At 48.2% G+C, this 15,380-nt stretch overlaps 1 protein-coding gene across 10 annotated transcripts in view; it reads left to right on the top strand.

Moving 5' to 3' along the window:
• The window catches only part of TMC5 (transmembrane channel like 5), a 53,942-nt gene that overhangs the window by 1,426 nt on the left and 37,136 nt on the right, over positions 1 to 15,380 (top strand). For 7 of the 10 annotated variants that reach the window (XM_053276075.1, XM_053276074.1, XM_053276073.1 and 4 more), the window contains one exon: positions 1,448 to 1,508. The gene's annotated coding sequence lies outside the window, so the exon portion shown is untranslated. Of the gene's footprint in view, positions 1 to 1,447; positions 1,509 to 1,604; positions 6,451 to 9,135; positions 9,214 to 15,380 lie in introns of those variants that run through there. The other 3 variants (XM_053276071.1, XM_053276072.1, XM_053276077.1) reach the window with 3 other exon arrangements.

Below are 15,380 nucleotides of genomic sequence, written 5' to 3'. Positions count from 1 at the left end.
GTACAGCAATTCCCAGGAAAAGGGGGACATGGGTGCATGCAGCACCTGTGCATGTGCCCGTAGGCAGCAGACACCTGTACGCACATACAACACCATAGTGTCCAACTAGGGCTATTGTGTGCTTGACCTTAAAAAAAAGACAGCACAACATTCAGATTACAACTCTGGACCGGAACTGTTGCTGGAGATTCCTGCTGTGCCACTCCATGTCTCCAGTATTTGCCACGATACCTCAACTCATTCAAATCTCCAGGCTCATTTTCAGAAGCCACTTGGAGGCTGACTAAAGCTCTTCCTGAAGACAACTCCCCACCCCGCAATATGCCCCCATATTTTCCACAATGTCAAGCTGTGGAGATTCAGGCTAGCCTTCTTGGGTAATCTTCTACAGACTGATGATGCTGGCTCTTCCTGGTCAGTTTCAGGAAAATGGGCAACCCTCGAATCCACAGCAATGTCAACACTATCATTTAATTATGTCAACATGGTTCACATATATCAACGTTTATTACTGCAATCGTTGGTCCTAGTTACCAAACAAAAGAGGTTTAATCTCTCTGACCTCGTATACAAAGTCTCCATAGAAGTTTTCATCAGTTTCAAAGTCTCAGTTTACAGTAGGTTATACCTGCATTTACCCTAAAATTAGAGGACTCTATTTAAGATAAGACACCCCCCCACACACAATTCCTAAAATCAAATAACCTGGAAGAATCCTAGTCTTGGATTCAAGTAAACACAGTAGTCTCTTATAAGTTTTTTTAGAATCAATAACATTAAAAAGGGTAACCACCTTTCAAGGAAATAATCTTTATATAAGGGGTTTATACCCCTTATACTCAGTTTATACCTTTAAACTGAGGTTATATTTTGTCCATTTTCAGTACCTCCCAAATGTTATGGGATCAAAGATGGACTTTTTTGCCTGTTTTCACAGAAGGTAATGCTGTTATTCAGGACTGGTGAGAGTAAAGTATTCTTTTTATCTCTTATAGTCTCAGGCACCCTGTTAGGCCAAGTGAGTGACAGCAGCAGCAGATTTGTTTTTATTAATTTTTCTGCCCCTCATTTTATTTTAAAGGATTTACAAGACAGCTTCCAACCTTAAATCAAACAATAATATTTGAATCATATGGGTCCTATTTAAACAGGTGGTCTCCAGCTGGAACAATGTATTTATTTATTCTGTTTCCCATGAATGTGTGTGCACTGGCACACACATGCATGTATATAATGTTGTTTTACAGTTATATCTTTATTATAATAAATGCTTACTTGCAAAACAATTTACAGTACACACATCTCAATAAAGATGAATGCACTTAGGTTAGCCAAAAATAAAATTTAAGTCACAAAGAAACAGTTTTTAAAAGCAGGATATATCAAAGTCTTCCTGAAATATTATTATATTACATTATTCATTTTCATTTTTATCCCACCTTTCCAGAACTCAGGGCAACGTGCATGGTCTCTTCCTACTGTCTGGATCCTCCCAACAACCCTGTGAGGTAGGTTTGTGGGCCTGACATGACCTAGTACATTTAAGGCCTCCTAGTAAGTCTTGTGCCCCCAGTGAGGATTTTAAGTCAGGTCTCCCTCATCAGCAGCGGTGCTCTCCTGGATCATCAGGCTGCTGAGGCCTCTCGAGTCCAACATCCACTGTTAACCACTGGGAAGCCCACAACGCAGGAAATGAAGACATGCCCCTCTCCTGCTGTTGTTCTGCCACTGGCTTGCAAATTTTGAGCAGAGAAGACGGAGTGGAGAGAGAAGGAGTGGAGAGAGAAGTTCCTCCTTGTATCGTACACATAAGTACTTTTCCTGCAGCAGCAACGAGAGCAGATGGAGGGGGTTGTGATGATCTCCTTGCAGTTCTCCTCCCGGTTTGGCACACCTGGGGTGGGCGAGGGACATCAGGAGCATGAGAAGCAGTGTGGGGTAGTAGCCGGAATAATGGGTTAGGAGGACTGAGAGACTCTGCTTCAGGCTGCCACTAGAAATGTAGGCAGCTGCCTCATAATGGGCCATGCCATGGGTCCATCGAGCTCCGTCTCATCCACACTGAGATGAGCAGCGGTGCTCTTGACTCCAGCCCTACCTGGAGATGCTGCGGCCAGGGAGGGATGGAACCTGGGCCCTTCTGCGCGCAAAGCGGATGCTCTGCCACTGAGCTACGGCCCCATCCTGTAAGGAGAATCTCTTACAGCACTCACAGGTAGCCACTGATCCAAATGCAAACCAGGGCAGACTCTGCTTAGCAGAGGAGACAATCCATGCTTGCTACCGCAAGACCAGCTCTCCTCTCACTCATTTATGAAGTTGACAGGCTGGTCGCTATTCTCCAACCTCGCAGGGCTGTTGTGATGATGCACAGCAGAGGGCATGGAGGGAACCATGTATGCTTCCTTGTATTACTTGGAGAAGTTGAGATGAAATGTAATAAAATAAATCCTAGTGGGATAGCTAGCCACCTATTGGCACAGTGGGGAAGTAACTTGCCTAGGGAGCAAGAAGTCGCTGGTTCGAATCCCCGCTGGTATGGGAAACACCTATATAGGGAAGCAGTGATACAGGAAAATGCTGAAAGGCATCTCATACTGCGTGGGAGATGGTAATGGTCAACTTCTCCTGTATTTTACCAAAGACAATCACAGGGCTCTGTAGGTGCCAGGAATTGACATCGATTTGACAGTACAACTTTACTTTAGCGGGATAGCTATGTTAGTCTCTTATACTGTTAGTCTCTTATCCCGTGACTGTTGCTGGTGTCTATCTTATGTTTCTTTCTAGATTGTGAGCCCTTTGGGGACAAGGAGCCACCTTTCTTTCTTTCTTTCTTTCTTTCTTTCTTTCTTTCTTTCTTTCTTTCTTTCTTTCTTTCTTTCTTTCTTTCTTTCTCTCTGTAAAACCACTTTGGAAACTTTTGTTGAAAAGCTGTATCTAAATATTTTGTCGTTTTGTTATACAAATGGAATGGGTGTTTTTTCTCTATTGCTGTGAGGTAGGTCTGGCTGAGAGGGAAGCGACTGGCCCAGAGTCAACCAGTGAGCTTCATTCCGGAATGGGTGTTTGGACTCGGGTTTCCCTGGCCCGCCCAACACTCTAACCACTGTGCTACTACTGCTAACCAGTAGTGGACTCTCCTTTGCTGGTGGTTTCCAAACAGAGGCTGGACGGGCATCTGTCAGGGATGCTGCAGCAGTTTCCAAGACCTTTAGAGCACCTTCCAACTCTAAAATTCTTTGGCTGACATCCTAAGTAAACTTACTCCAAGTTCCATTGAAGTTAAAAGGACAAATTAGGCCCCGTAGTTTAAATGGGACTTCCTCGAATAGGTTTAGACAGGATGTTGGCCTGTGATTCTGCTTTTCCTGTTGTCATCTTAAGCGCTGCAGTACTTTGGAAAAACCCCAAATGGACTGTGATTGAATGTATAGAGTTGCTGCTCTAGGAACTACGGAAGGCACTTCAGTGCCAAGGTGGTGCCCGCTTGCCTGATGCCTGCCCTGCAGCAGTACTGGTCACTGAATCTCTGTGACTAATGCTGCAAACGGGAATGAATGGCATGTGGATGAGGGAACGGGCTTGGCTCCTGCTCCTCTCACCTGTGGCTTGTCATGTTGGCAACATAGTGCAGCCTGTTGTACAATTGCCTTAGGGGGGACTTGTCTTGTCGCGCTGTGTCAAGAGGCATTCTCGTGGATGTAGGGCGCTGTATAAATGATCATAATAAACCCCATGTGGGAGGTTCAGTCTTGAAGCAGAGGAGGTTTATAAGGATGGCCAGAACTGGGACTCTTTCCAGGGGCTGCCTCAACAAACCTCCAAAGAAAGTTACTTATTGATGTTTGCGGCCGGGCAGGGGGGAGTATCAGGCAGCACCTCTCCCTCCTCGTCTCCTTGTGACCAGCTGGCTGATGATTGGTGCCCTTGCCCTTGCTGTCGAGCCTGTCAGGGATGGGCTGAATTGAGCAATAGCTAGCCAGTCGGGAGGAGGGACGGAGGCTGCCTGACTCTCTCCCTCCTCCTCCCGCTCCTGGAGAGGACTCTTCTTGCCTAACGCTGAGACAGATCCTCAGATCAGGAGCCAGAAGGATGCCAATGAGTCAGGGTGGGAGGGAGGGGAAGAGTGAGTGGATGCACTGCCTTCCCTCGAGGGCCCAGTGACATTTGCCCCCACCCCATTGTTCAGTGTAGCTTTGGCCCTGGTTGATACGATACAGCTGTACTCGTTCTGGACTGGAACCTCGTGCTGGAAACCCCACAACGTGCAGGAGCTGCTCTGGCATTGATTGCTAGCCCTCTGATTCTCTAGCCACAACTTCCCTCCTCGAGTATGACATTTGGGCAGCTGGTGGAGAGCTGAGCTGCTCGAGACCAGCCCGTCTGCAGGGAGTCTTGCCATCGTGGCCAACAATTGGCAGGGAATACCAGCTCTGAGTGTGGACCCAATCACACAAGACCACACAACAGTTGTGTTAAGCAATCCAGAAGAATTTATTACTCTCTAGTTAATGCAGGCTAGGAGAATCCTTGCCCCGAGTAAGCAGGTGCTGAAAGAATCGGGAAAAGTGGACCCTTTGACCTCCCTCTGATGGGGGTGGGTGAACCAGGTCTTAGAACCCGGTTTGTGGCTTAACCAGAACCGGGGGTGGGGTGGGGGTGAACCAGAGGCACCCAATCAGAAGTGTGCCTCTGCCCTGCTCCCCCACCCCGTTTTATGGCATGTGACCAGCATCATGAGAGCATCTCGAATGAGCAACCGTTGCGCAGGCTGCCTCCCCATTTCCATTCGTGACGGCTGCCACGTCTTTTCTTCCTCCTACCCTTTACACCAGTGTTTACGTCCTGAGCGGCCAGCAGAGAGAGACCAGAAGGTTCTCGGCCGTATCTCCCAGAAAGCAGGGAATGCATATCCTCCAGTGTCCATTCCACAGCTGAACAGATGGATGTGGCTTTTAACGTAGGAAGGATTCATGCCCAAACCCCCTCCTCTTTGAGCCCGCCCTTCACATAGTTGAAGCCAACACCCCTGCAATGTTGGCACACCAGACGATTGCCTGGTTTGCCTCTATGACTGTCTGCTCCCATGCTCTGGGATGTGAGCATGAGCTATGAGCCACAGCTGGAGCTGCTGATGGGAAGCACTCCCCCCCTGCACTGCTCTCCAGTGTTCCCTCTCGCAGAGATGCCCAGATGTTGTGGACTACAACTCCCAGAATCCCCAGCTGCAATGGCCTTTGGCTGGAGATGATGGGAGTTGTAGTCCACCACCTCTGGGAATCCCTGTGAGAGGGAACACTGCTGCTGCTGTCCTGAGTCCAGTGCCAGGACTGGCCTGCCCACTAGGCGGGCCCAGGTGGTCCTTTAGGGCTCCAGTTCTTGGCTGTGTGGGGGGCAGGAGCAGGGGGACGCATCTTGTCTCAGGACCCACGCCAGCCTTGCTACACCCTGCCCTGTTTATAGATCCTGTTCACAAGGGCTTGGGACGGCGCTTGCCAGGTGGCAGGCTGCCCAGGTAAACCTCTCCTGCCATAAGAAGCATACAGGTGCTGCTGCTTGGGAGCCTTTGGGGAAAGGCACGGAGGCAAAGAAAGACCCACATGTTCCAAACTGGCTGTCCCGAGCGACAAGTTGTTCTGTTTTCCGAGATTAGCTGTGTGTTTTTTTAAAACTCTGCAAAGCAGTAATTCTTCCAGAGGTTTTTTTGACAGCCTGTGTGGGTCACCTTAAGTGGCGCAGCAGGGAAATGCTTGACTAACTTAAAAGCAGGAGGTTGCCTGAGCGTCCCATACTGTAGGCTCTACTACAGTAGAGCTTCTTGTTACTAAAGCTTTAACAACCCAGCTCAAGCCACTGGTGAAAAGGGTGTGCCTGTTGTCTACTGTGAATGAGAAATAATTCCTGCGTTTGTGATGAATAGAGTCAGCCTAGGCTGCAAAAAACCCAATAAGTAGCAGTGCAATAGAACACGCCAGAGGAGTGAAGTACAACAGGGCCCCTGAAAGGGAGCGAGGAGGAGGAAGAGGAGGTGTGTGTGCCGGGAGGGGAGAGGACCTTGGGCTGAAACTAGCCGCAGTGCCTCCACGTGAGCTTGGCTGCAGTTCTGTGGCAGGACCGGGCACCAAACGCCACCAGAACTGCCTGTGCCCAACTTTGCTAATATTTGAGTTGTGTGCTGCTGCTGCTGCTGCTGCTGCTGCTGCTGAGTGGGCTTCCGGGAGCAGTGGCTGAAGTGGCGGCAGCAGCACCTGCCGTCCTGCCTCCCCCCCTCCTCCCCCCCCTCGATCCCAGGCCAGCTACTTCCTGAGAGACCAGCCAGAACACCAGGATGGCCTGAGCTGCGCTTGCATTATTCCATGCGCCAGGCAGGGCTCGCTCCACCACAGCTGCGTCCCTGGAGGAAATCCTGAACTCCTGCGGAGAAACTCCTTCACTCCTTCCTTCGTGGTAAGCAGCAGAATTGTGTCAGTCTATTAAGGGTTGTTTGTGTATTCATTTATGATTACATTTACGTTTCTATACATTTCTTGTTGTTGTTAGAGTCCTTACTTGTTTCTCCCCTTCCGTTAGCTCCTTGCCAACTTGCAGGAGTTTCCTCTTTCCCTGCCTGTTCCCATCCACCATGGATGCTATGTGCCCCCCCCCCCCAGTAAAGTGCTAATTCTCTCACTTAAAAAGTGTCAGTCTTGTGATGTGTCAAGCTCGTCCAGAACACAGATTCTAAATCCACACTTCTGCATTCTAATACTGTCAGAAAGAAGTGTGCACTTGTATCATGTGTGATGAATGGTCACGTATGTGGCGTGCTTCAGTCTGTATATCCATGCTGCATGAATAGCATGTAATGTGGCACACAGACCCATTTGATACCACCACTGTCCCCATGCTACTTGGCGCACACCTTCTTTCTCTAGTAGGACTAGTAATCTTATTTTAGTGTGAATTCTCTTCGCTGTCTGCCTCTCCCTTCTCTCTGTTCTAAGTGACAAAGAATACCCTTGTTGTAGTGGCGTAGTTGAGCACAAACGGGTCCCTCTCTCCGATCCAGTACTCCTGAAAGCCTCTTTACCAGGGTGTAGCTATAATTGAACCAAAGGGGATGAGTGTCCCTGGGGCCTTGGGAGAGGGGATCTTGCAAGCTAGGTGACAGCTCGCTCTGTGCTCTTCATTCTTGATATTGTAAGAATGCATGAGGTGGATGTCATATGTCTGAAGTCTCTTTCGGAGCCTGTCTGTGTGTATGGGGAATGTGATGTTATTTGCACAGAAGCAAGAAAATGATTGTGCCAAGAGGGCTGCAGGGGCGGGGGGGGGGGCAAAGAGGGGCAAGCATCCCTTGCCCCTTCACTTCTGTTTCAGAAAGCTGGCAACTGGGACCATCTTGCCCACCAGAAATACACTTTCTCTCTTCCATGCTCCCTTCATTTTTTTTCCTGCTGCTGCCGCAGCAAAATATACATTCTTTTCCATCATGCCCCCTGGGTTCTTCTGTGGCAAAGACAGAGGGGGATGAAGAAAGTTGGGAGGGCACAGGGGCAATATTTGCTTCTTGTGCCAGGCCCCCCTTTCAGTCTCGCCGTGCCCCTGCCTGCACCTTCATGAGTCACGTTTTCCCATATGAATGTGTCAACAAAAGTGGCACATGAAGTGGCCCTCTCTGAATCATGAAGCTTGCGATAGATGCTGTGAAACCAGCCTTTCCCCACTGAAATAATGTGTAAGAGGGGGGTTGTGTGTAACTTATGTGGGTTGTCTCTCCAGACAGTCCTAAAGGTTGCATGTAAAAGGATTTCATGCCCCACTTTGGGAAACACTGGGAGACCTCGCATTCCCGACATTGCTTTTGTTCACAAAGGTCTTTCTGACATATAATGACTCCAGCAGGTACCTTTGGATGTTTCACCAATAAGGAAGTGAAAGCAACATGCAGGAATGATTGGGTGGAGGTGGGGGACCTAAGGAAGGCTGATTAATGATTGCTGATGTGATGTCAACAGAGTCATAACTTGCCAATGTACTTGGAAACTAGGTAGGGTCTTAAAAGATTGTCAGGGATAGTCAATTTCCAACATAAAATCCTGGCTGCTAAGGTTTGGGAATGGGAACGAATGAATCAACAATGAACTTTCAGTTGATGATAATTAAAACTCTTTCCTATTTGTTTGGTTTAACTTTAAAACATCATCTCTTTAGATTTTAAACTCTTGTATTTAACATTTTAATAATGCAAAATATCGCATATTCAAATTTTATTTTATCATGGAGAAAATGATAAACCTCGTCCCTATAGTCTGTAGAAGACTGTAGAGTTTGTAGATCTCCAAATGGGGGATGGATGCATCTTGCCCTGATGATCGAGCACCTGTGCATGGATGCAAAAGACCAGTGCGCTGTTTCTCTCTCTTCCATAACTGCCAATCCCAGCTGTGAGCTGCAGCAAATCTAGTCAGATTTGTCATGAAATTAAACATCCTCAAGTCACCTCCACCCTCCAAAAGAGCTGTTTAAATGTACAGCAAGTAGTGAAGAGCCCTTATCAATATTTATTTATTTCAAAGATTTCTATGCTGCTATTCTTCATTAATTAATTCAAGGCAGGTTATGACAAAAATCATAAAAACCAGAGTAGAACAGAATCTCTAAAACTGTAGAAGTGCAGGATACATATCCAGAAATGCAAGATACAACACATAATCAAGAGCGGGAAGCAATGGTGTGGTGTTGCAGGGATGCAGCCACTCTTTTCCTCCAGGGTCTCAGCAGGGACGCAAAGCCCTTGGCTTTCTCCGTGGAAATAGTATGCCGATCTTGCTATTCCAACAGTTTGTGACGTAACTGAATATTGAACCACAGTGGATTTTATCACTATTCTTCCTGTATTCTGTCCCATGGAGTATCCTCCACCCTTTGTGGTTGACCATCCAGATTGTTCTTCTGGGTGAATAACCACATACAAACTCTGTAGGATTAGGAAACAATTCTTACCTTCTTGTAAAGGAACCCCCGTCCCCCGAGTGGGTGTGGGTGTGTGGCCTTGGGTGGGTGTGGCTATGGGGCGTGGCTGTGGGGGCCGTCCTTGAGAGCACCTGCATTCCTGGATTTGTGACTACGCCATGGAGGGGAATTTTGGCAGTGTTCTTTGCTGTAACAATAGGAAACGTTTGCAAGGACACATGCATGCACACCTTTTAATCTGTGAAATATTAGAAGGTAGGATGTTAGTATGATGAACACTTGGGTGTACTGAAGTTGACCCAAGCTGACCTTTTTTTTGGTTTGTGTACATTGACGAGTGTTTTAATGCTGGCTCAATGAACCAATTGTATTCTTACATAAGTAGAAGTTGTAGTAGTTTATTCTTTGTGCACAGCCATTACACTGGATAAAATAAAATCTTAAAAAGCACAACCAACCATACTCAGTCATATACAAATAAGTAGATACCGCAACCCACCATATCAGGTGAAAGAGCCTCCCCCCACCCCGCTTATAATCTTCCGTCTTGCTGGTGGCTCAGTAATCTGCCGCCTGTGCCGACCGCCTCGCCCCCGCCTCGCCCCCGGCATGTGAGGAGGGGGATGTTCCCTTTTCCGCCTGTCCTGCAGTCCCAATGGAAATCCACCCTCACCCCTCCCTGCCAACGAGGTACTGTTTGTTCCAGGGATAAGCTGGTATCGATAGTAGTTTCCCTCTTGGGGCTAATAGCTTGGTGGGGTGCAATTTTTGGCAGGACCACAGCAAAAGAGAAGTGGTTAAATAGCCCTCCCCTGTGAGCCACAGTCCTGATCCTGGTTGGGGCTCTTGAGGTGGCGATTTTAACTTCTTTAAAAAAATGGATGGAAGCACAAATGCCACGTTTAGTGTCATCTGTAGTTTTAACTCTGAAAACAAAAGACCAGTCTCCATCCTCCATTTACAGAACAACCTACTTAACTATGTTGTTATGGGGTTGATCCCGACAAAGACTATAACGCAGTTTATGTTGCAACCTTCAGTTTGCAAACAGTACTTTTTTGGGCTCGGTTCCACTGCTGTACTCTCAGTGGCAGCAGTAGCTCACGTAATCCATGAGCCCACAAAGCTTGGCCAGTGGTACCATCTCAGGGGGGGACAAATGCTCAGCGTGAGCAAGACTAATCAAGGCTGACGTCACTCTGGCAACATCTACCCCCCACTCCGAGATGGAAAAGAGGTGACCGCATGGTTGCACTTTCAGCTTTCTCTGTCTTTCTCTTCTGTATCTCTAACCCCGAGTGATTTGGGTACCGCTGAAGTCTTCTTGTACACAGAGGGAAAGGTTGGGGTCATCATGAAGGAATGGTTGTGCTCTCTCTCCCTCTCCATGGAGTGATCGTTGGAGGGTGTTCCTGCCCATTTCCGTTTCCATTCCTCTGACAATATCTATACAACGTTATAGTAGTAGTTCTGTTTTTAAAATGTATAAAAGCTTTTAAAGCATCGTTGCCAATGTGGGCCTGATGGTCGGGACAATAAGAACGTGAGAACCCACGGGAAGCTGAGAGTCGTGCATTGTTCTTTTCCATCTCTAGGGTGTTATTTGCACCTGGCTTCATGCTGCGGGGTAAATGTTGAGCGAAGCCACTTTGAATCACACTCGCGACATTGAGGGAAGCAGCCCCTCCCCTCTGCTCTCGGGTTTTGTTTTGACACAAGTTCACATGGCATGCCTCCGTGTTTTCCTTCTAGCAAATGGTGGTGGCAGGGGGGAGCTTTCTAAAGAGCTATATCTGCATTTCTAAAGAGAGTATCCCTCTTATCATCTACATCAGTGCCTCTCTGGCATTTTCAGAACAAGTAGTTTAAAATACAGCTAAGCTAGAATTCTCAAGACGAAGCCCAATGTGTGTGGAGTGGGTCCAAGGATCTCGAACGGACTTTGGGGTAAGTTTGGCTGGTGTGTGAATGCACACACTCTCTCCCAGAGGAGATTTGGGGTAACAGCCCTGTCTGTAAAGCCTCTAGGTGTGTAGACCTTGTCAAAAGCTACCATGAGCCTTCATCCACCCAGATGGTACAACCCCCCCCCCCAACCGGCTCCTGAACTGCAGCTCTGTCCTATGGCCACTAAAGCCAGTCTGTGAAGAAGGAGCCCTCCGTGTAGCTATTGCTGTGTGTGTGTGTGTGTGTGTGTGTGTGTGTGTGTAACAGTAATAACCAGAGCTACCAGTGGAAGGTACCTTCTTCCTTAAGCTTGATGTGCCAGCTCCTTGCCTCCTGTGATGTCCTTCTTCTGTTTAAACTGCTATTTACTTCAGATTCCCCTCTTCCCCCTTGCTCCAAACAGACAGCTTAGTGAGGTGCTTGTAACCAATACATCTCATTAAATAATAATCCGAAACTAGCAGCAAACCTGTATCCGTTTCCAGTTGAGGGTAAGCTGAGATGCTGTTGCAAAGCAGAACAGACTTCTGTTATGCTGGTGGCTCAGGAGATTTTACAGGGTTAGACTTCTAGAGCTGAAGAGGAAGACACTGGGGGTCTAATCTAAGCCAACCCCCTGCTCAGTGCAGGAATCTGCTGCAGCACCCCAGACAGATGCCTGTCCAGCCTCTGGAAACCTCCAGCGCAGAGAGCCCCCCACCCCACTGCATGAGCCTGACTGCTCCAGATGTCAAGCAGCCCTCACAGTCCGGAAATTCTCCCCAACGTCTGGCCTAATTTTTCTGCTTACTGGTTCTAGTCCTGCCCTCCGAAGCAACAGAGAACAAGTCCGCTCCTCCTCCTCCTCCTCCTCCTCCTCCTCCTCCTCCTCCTCCTCCTCCTCCTCCTCCTGTGTGGCAGCCCTTCTGATATTTGAAGAGGGCTCTTCTATTTCCCCTGTGGCTTCTCTTTTCCAGGGTGCTCTCCAGATTGACTCGAGACTGAGCTCTGCAGCGGTAAAATGCTTCAGCTTGGCAGGATCATATTGAAAACATAAATAAAGGGTGGGAGCCGTTTGTTGTGCAAAGCCACCAGCCGGGGGAGCAGTCCTTTCTAGCTGGTGCAGACCTCCTAAGCCCTTCTACAACGAGGCAATACAGCTGTTTTCCTGCAATGCACGTGAAGCATTGTAGCACTGAAACACAAATATAAAACCCGAAAGAAGGCATCGGAAATGTGAACGGCACCTTGCTGACAGCGCAGGGACTGTGATGTCGAAACACAGGCAGTACGGAAGCACACTGAGCAGACACGGAGTGACCCAGTTGTAGTGTGCAATCTGGAAAGCACCCAGGCTAAACATCCCCAGCCCCTTGAGCCATTTCTAACAGGACTGCAGATGCAGTCACTTGTTGTTTCAGGGCATCATTCCCAACCCCAATCTTCACCATCTTTTTCTAGTGTAGTGCTAATTTTCTGAGCTAAACATATATAACTTCCTACAGTGTTGATGGAATATGAAAATTGAATTCTAAAAAAAATGCTGTAGTCTAAGCCATTCTGTGGGTTAGAGCAGGATATAAATCTAAGAATGTGCCAGTGTGTGTTGGACTTAGACCAGAGAGACCCAGGTCCAGACCCCCACCCAGCTGACTTTGGAGTAGTCCCTCTTTCTCAGCATAGTCTTCCTCACTGGGTTGTTCTGATGGAAGGGAAGCCAGATATCCCACTTGGAGTTCCTGGGAGGAACTGAATTAATTCTTTCTGTGCTTTAGTTCTCATTGTTTGGTTGGTGGGCTGCCTTGCGCTTTCTTGTGATTGAGAAGGTGGGATATAAATGTTCCAAAATACTCAATCGGCACTGCAGATGCAATACATAAATAAAATTAGAATTTAATTTGAAGCCTTTGTACTTTAGTGTGCATTCAAGAAAACTGGAGGAAGAAAACTTTGCAAGCAAAACATGGCAATCCTTCTGTCGTGGCACTAAGATTGCCTTAACAATCCTCCCAAAAGGGCCAGGAGTCTCCAGGGATCGGCATCTGTCTCCAGATGACTCCTGAAAACCGTCTTGGAGAGCTTAATGGTTTGATTTTGTGAAAAGTATTGAGGTGGGGGATAAACGCCAGCAATAACTGCAGTCAGAGTTGGCAGAGTTATCCAGGTGGTCCCACCTGCATAGAGTCCTGGCAGGCCGAGGCCAACATAGTACAATCAGGTACTGAAAGGGTAGAGATCAGAAAGGACTCTGGATGGAGGCCCTGCTGGCCACAGGCAGGCTGCCCCTCTGGGCACTCTGCCCCTGCTGCAGAGTCCCAGTCCAGGGGGAGGGCTTCCTGACACGGAGAGCTGGTCTTGTGGTAGCAAGCCTGACTTGTCCCTGTAGCTAAGCAGGGTCCATCCTGGTTTGCATTTGAATGGGAGACTTGATGTGTGAGCACTGTAAGATATTCCTCTTAGAGGATGGAGCCACTCTGGGAAGAACAGAAGGTCCCAAGTTCCCTCCCTGGCAACATCTCCAAGCTAGGGCTGAAAGAGATTCCTTCAAGGTTGCAGGCAGAAGCCACTGCCAGTCTGTGAAGTCATTACTGAGCTAGATAAACCAATGGTCTGACTCAGTATATGGCAGCTTCCTAGGTTCCTGTGACACAACCCCCTGTGGTGGCACATGCTGGAGAAGTTATCCTGGCCTAGCAGGAGGCAGGGGATTTCTGTGTGGGGTTCTTTATTGGAACCTATGTTCTAATCAGATGGCCTGATGTGTGGACTTCAGGTGGAGGAACCTGAGGAAGTGGGGAAGGAAAATGAGACTGGACCTCAAATGATGAAACTTGGCAACTTGTTAGCAGTGATGTATTATATTACCTACTGGGACTTTTTCTATCAGCTCTTCCTCAATAAATGATACTGCAGATAAGCCGCTTGCGGTCTTAGTCATGTTCCAAGCAACAGGAACATGGTCAGGTCGACCTTTGTCCAAAAGTATTTATGTTTGTGTGAATCTCTCTGTCTGGACTTTAGAAGGCCTTCACTGCTACTTTCTTCTGGTTTCAATGAACAAATCAAGAAGCACTTCTAGCATTTAGGATTTCCGGGTTTTTTGTGACATGGAGGATTCAGGAGGTTTGTTTATTCACTTTGCAAGTTTAAACATGTCCTTCCACAAGGCTAATAAATAAAGGCTGAGCAGGTTCCGCTTAGCCTGAAGGTCTGATGTGGCTGCAAAGAGAAGGAAGAGAGACCGTGCTGCTTGCTGTAGAGACCCATGATATTCCTGAGCAAAGAGAAACCTGGTTCCCTTATATTTAGCAGGGGGGGAGCAACTGGCCCTCTCCAACCCCAGCACAGCATCCCTCCAGTGGCTGTTCCTGGTATCTGCCTTTATGTTTCTTTTTAGATTCAGTGCCCTTTGGGACAGGGGACCCATCTTACTGATGTATTATTTACTTTTCCATGTAAACCGCTTTGAGAACTCGGGGTAGAGAGCGGTATATAAATATTCGTCGTCGTAGCCTGGGAAGGAGAGTCTGAGCAGGGGGGTATTTAAGGCCGTGTTCTTCCACCTCTGGCCTTGGTCAGAGCCAGCTGCCCAGTGGGAGCCCTCAGTGGTTCTGCCCTTCAGCCCTTCCGGTGTTCCCTGCAACAAGGGTTCCCAGATGTGGTAGACTACAACTCCCAGCAATCCCAGCTGCAGTGGTTGTTGGCTGAGGATTCTGGGAGTTGTAGTCGTCAGCATCTGGGAATCTCCCTTACAGGGAACACTGAGCCCCTCCCATGCTGGGTGGGGGCAAGTAGGATGCAGCGCCTTACAAGTGTGAACGGCTTCCCGCCTTCAATGGGTTCCAAGGAGGTCTCCCAGCTATTGGCTCACATCAGTGGGGCAGCCGCACATTCAGAAAGTGCAGGTGCTAGCCATGACAGCACCCATAGCCATGCCCACCCCAACAGCCACCACCCTGCCCCACTTAGGGAGATGCAGTAATGGCGGGTGGGGTGGGTTCCATCGCAAGAAGCCAAGGTTAGTTTCCTAATCCTTCAGAGCTTGGAGCTCATGTGGTTATTCACTCACAAGAGAAGTCTGGATTGTCAACCATAAAGGGTAGCGGATACTCCTTGTAGGAGAAGACAGCAAGAATGGTAGTAACATCCATTGCAGTCCAATATCCAGTGATGTAACAAGCAGTTGGAATAGCAAGAGCAGCATATTATTTCAGTGTCAGAACAGCCCTGCTGGATCGGGCCCAAAGAGGCCCAACTGGTCCAGCCTCCTGTTTCCCACAGTGGCCCACCAGATGCCTCTGGGAAGCAGCCCACAAGCAAGAGATGAAGGCATGTCCTCCTCTCTCCTGCTGTTGCTCCCCTGCCACTGGTACACAGAGGCATTTCCAGTTGAATCAGTTTGGGGATGCCATATCTGAGTCTGCTACCATAGGCTAGGGCAGGTCTCTTGATGTGTTATAGACCAGTTGGCCATCCTAGGACTATTGCATAATGTA

The sequence above is a fragment of the Hemicordylus capensis genome, chromosome 13 (genome assembly GCF_027244095.1).
Source record: "Hemicordylus capensis ecotype Gifberg chromosome 13, rHemCap1.1.pri, whole genome shotgun sequence".
In the NCBI taxonomy this organism is placed as follows: Eukaryota; Metazoa; Chordata; class Lepidosauria; order Squamata; family Cordylidae; genus Hemicordylus; species Hemicordylus capensis.
Note: the sequence above shows the minus strand (reverse complement) of the source record. Positions and strands in the feature narration are given on the sequence as shown.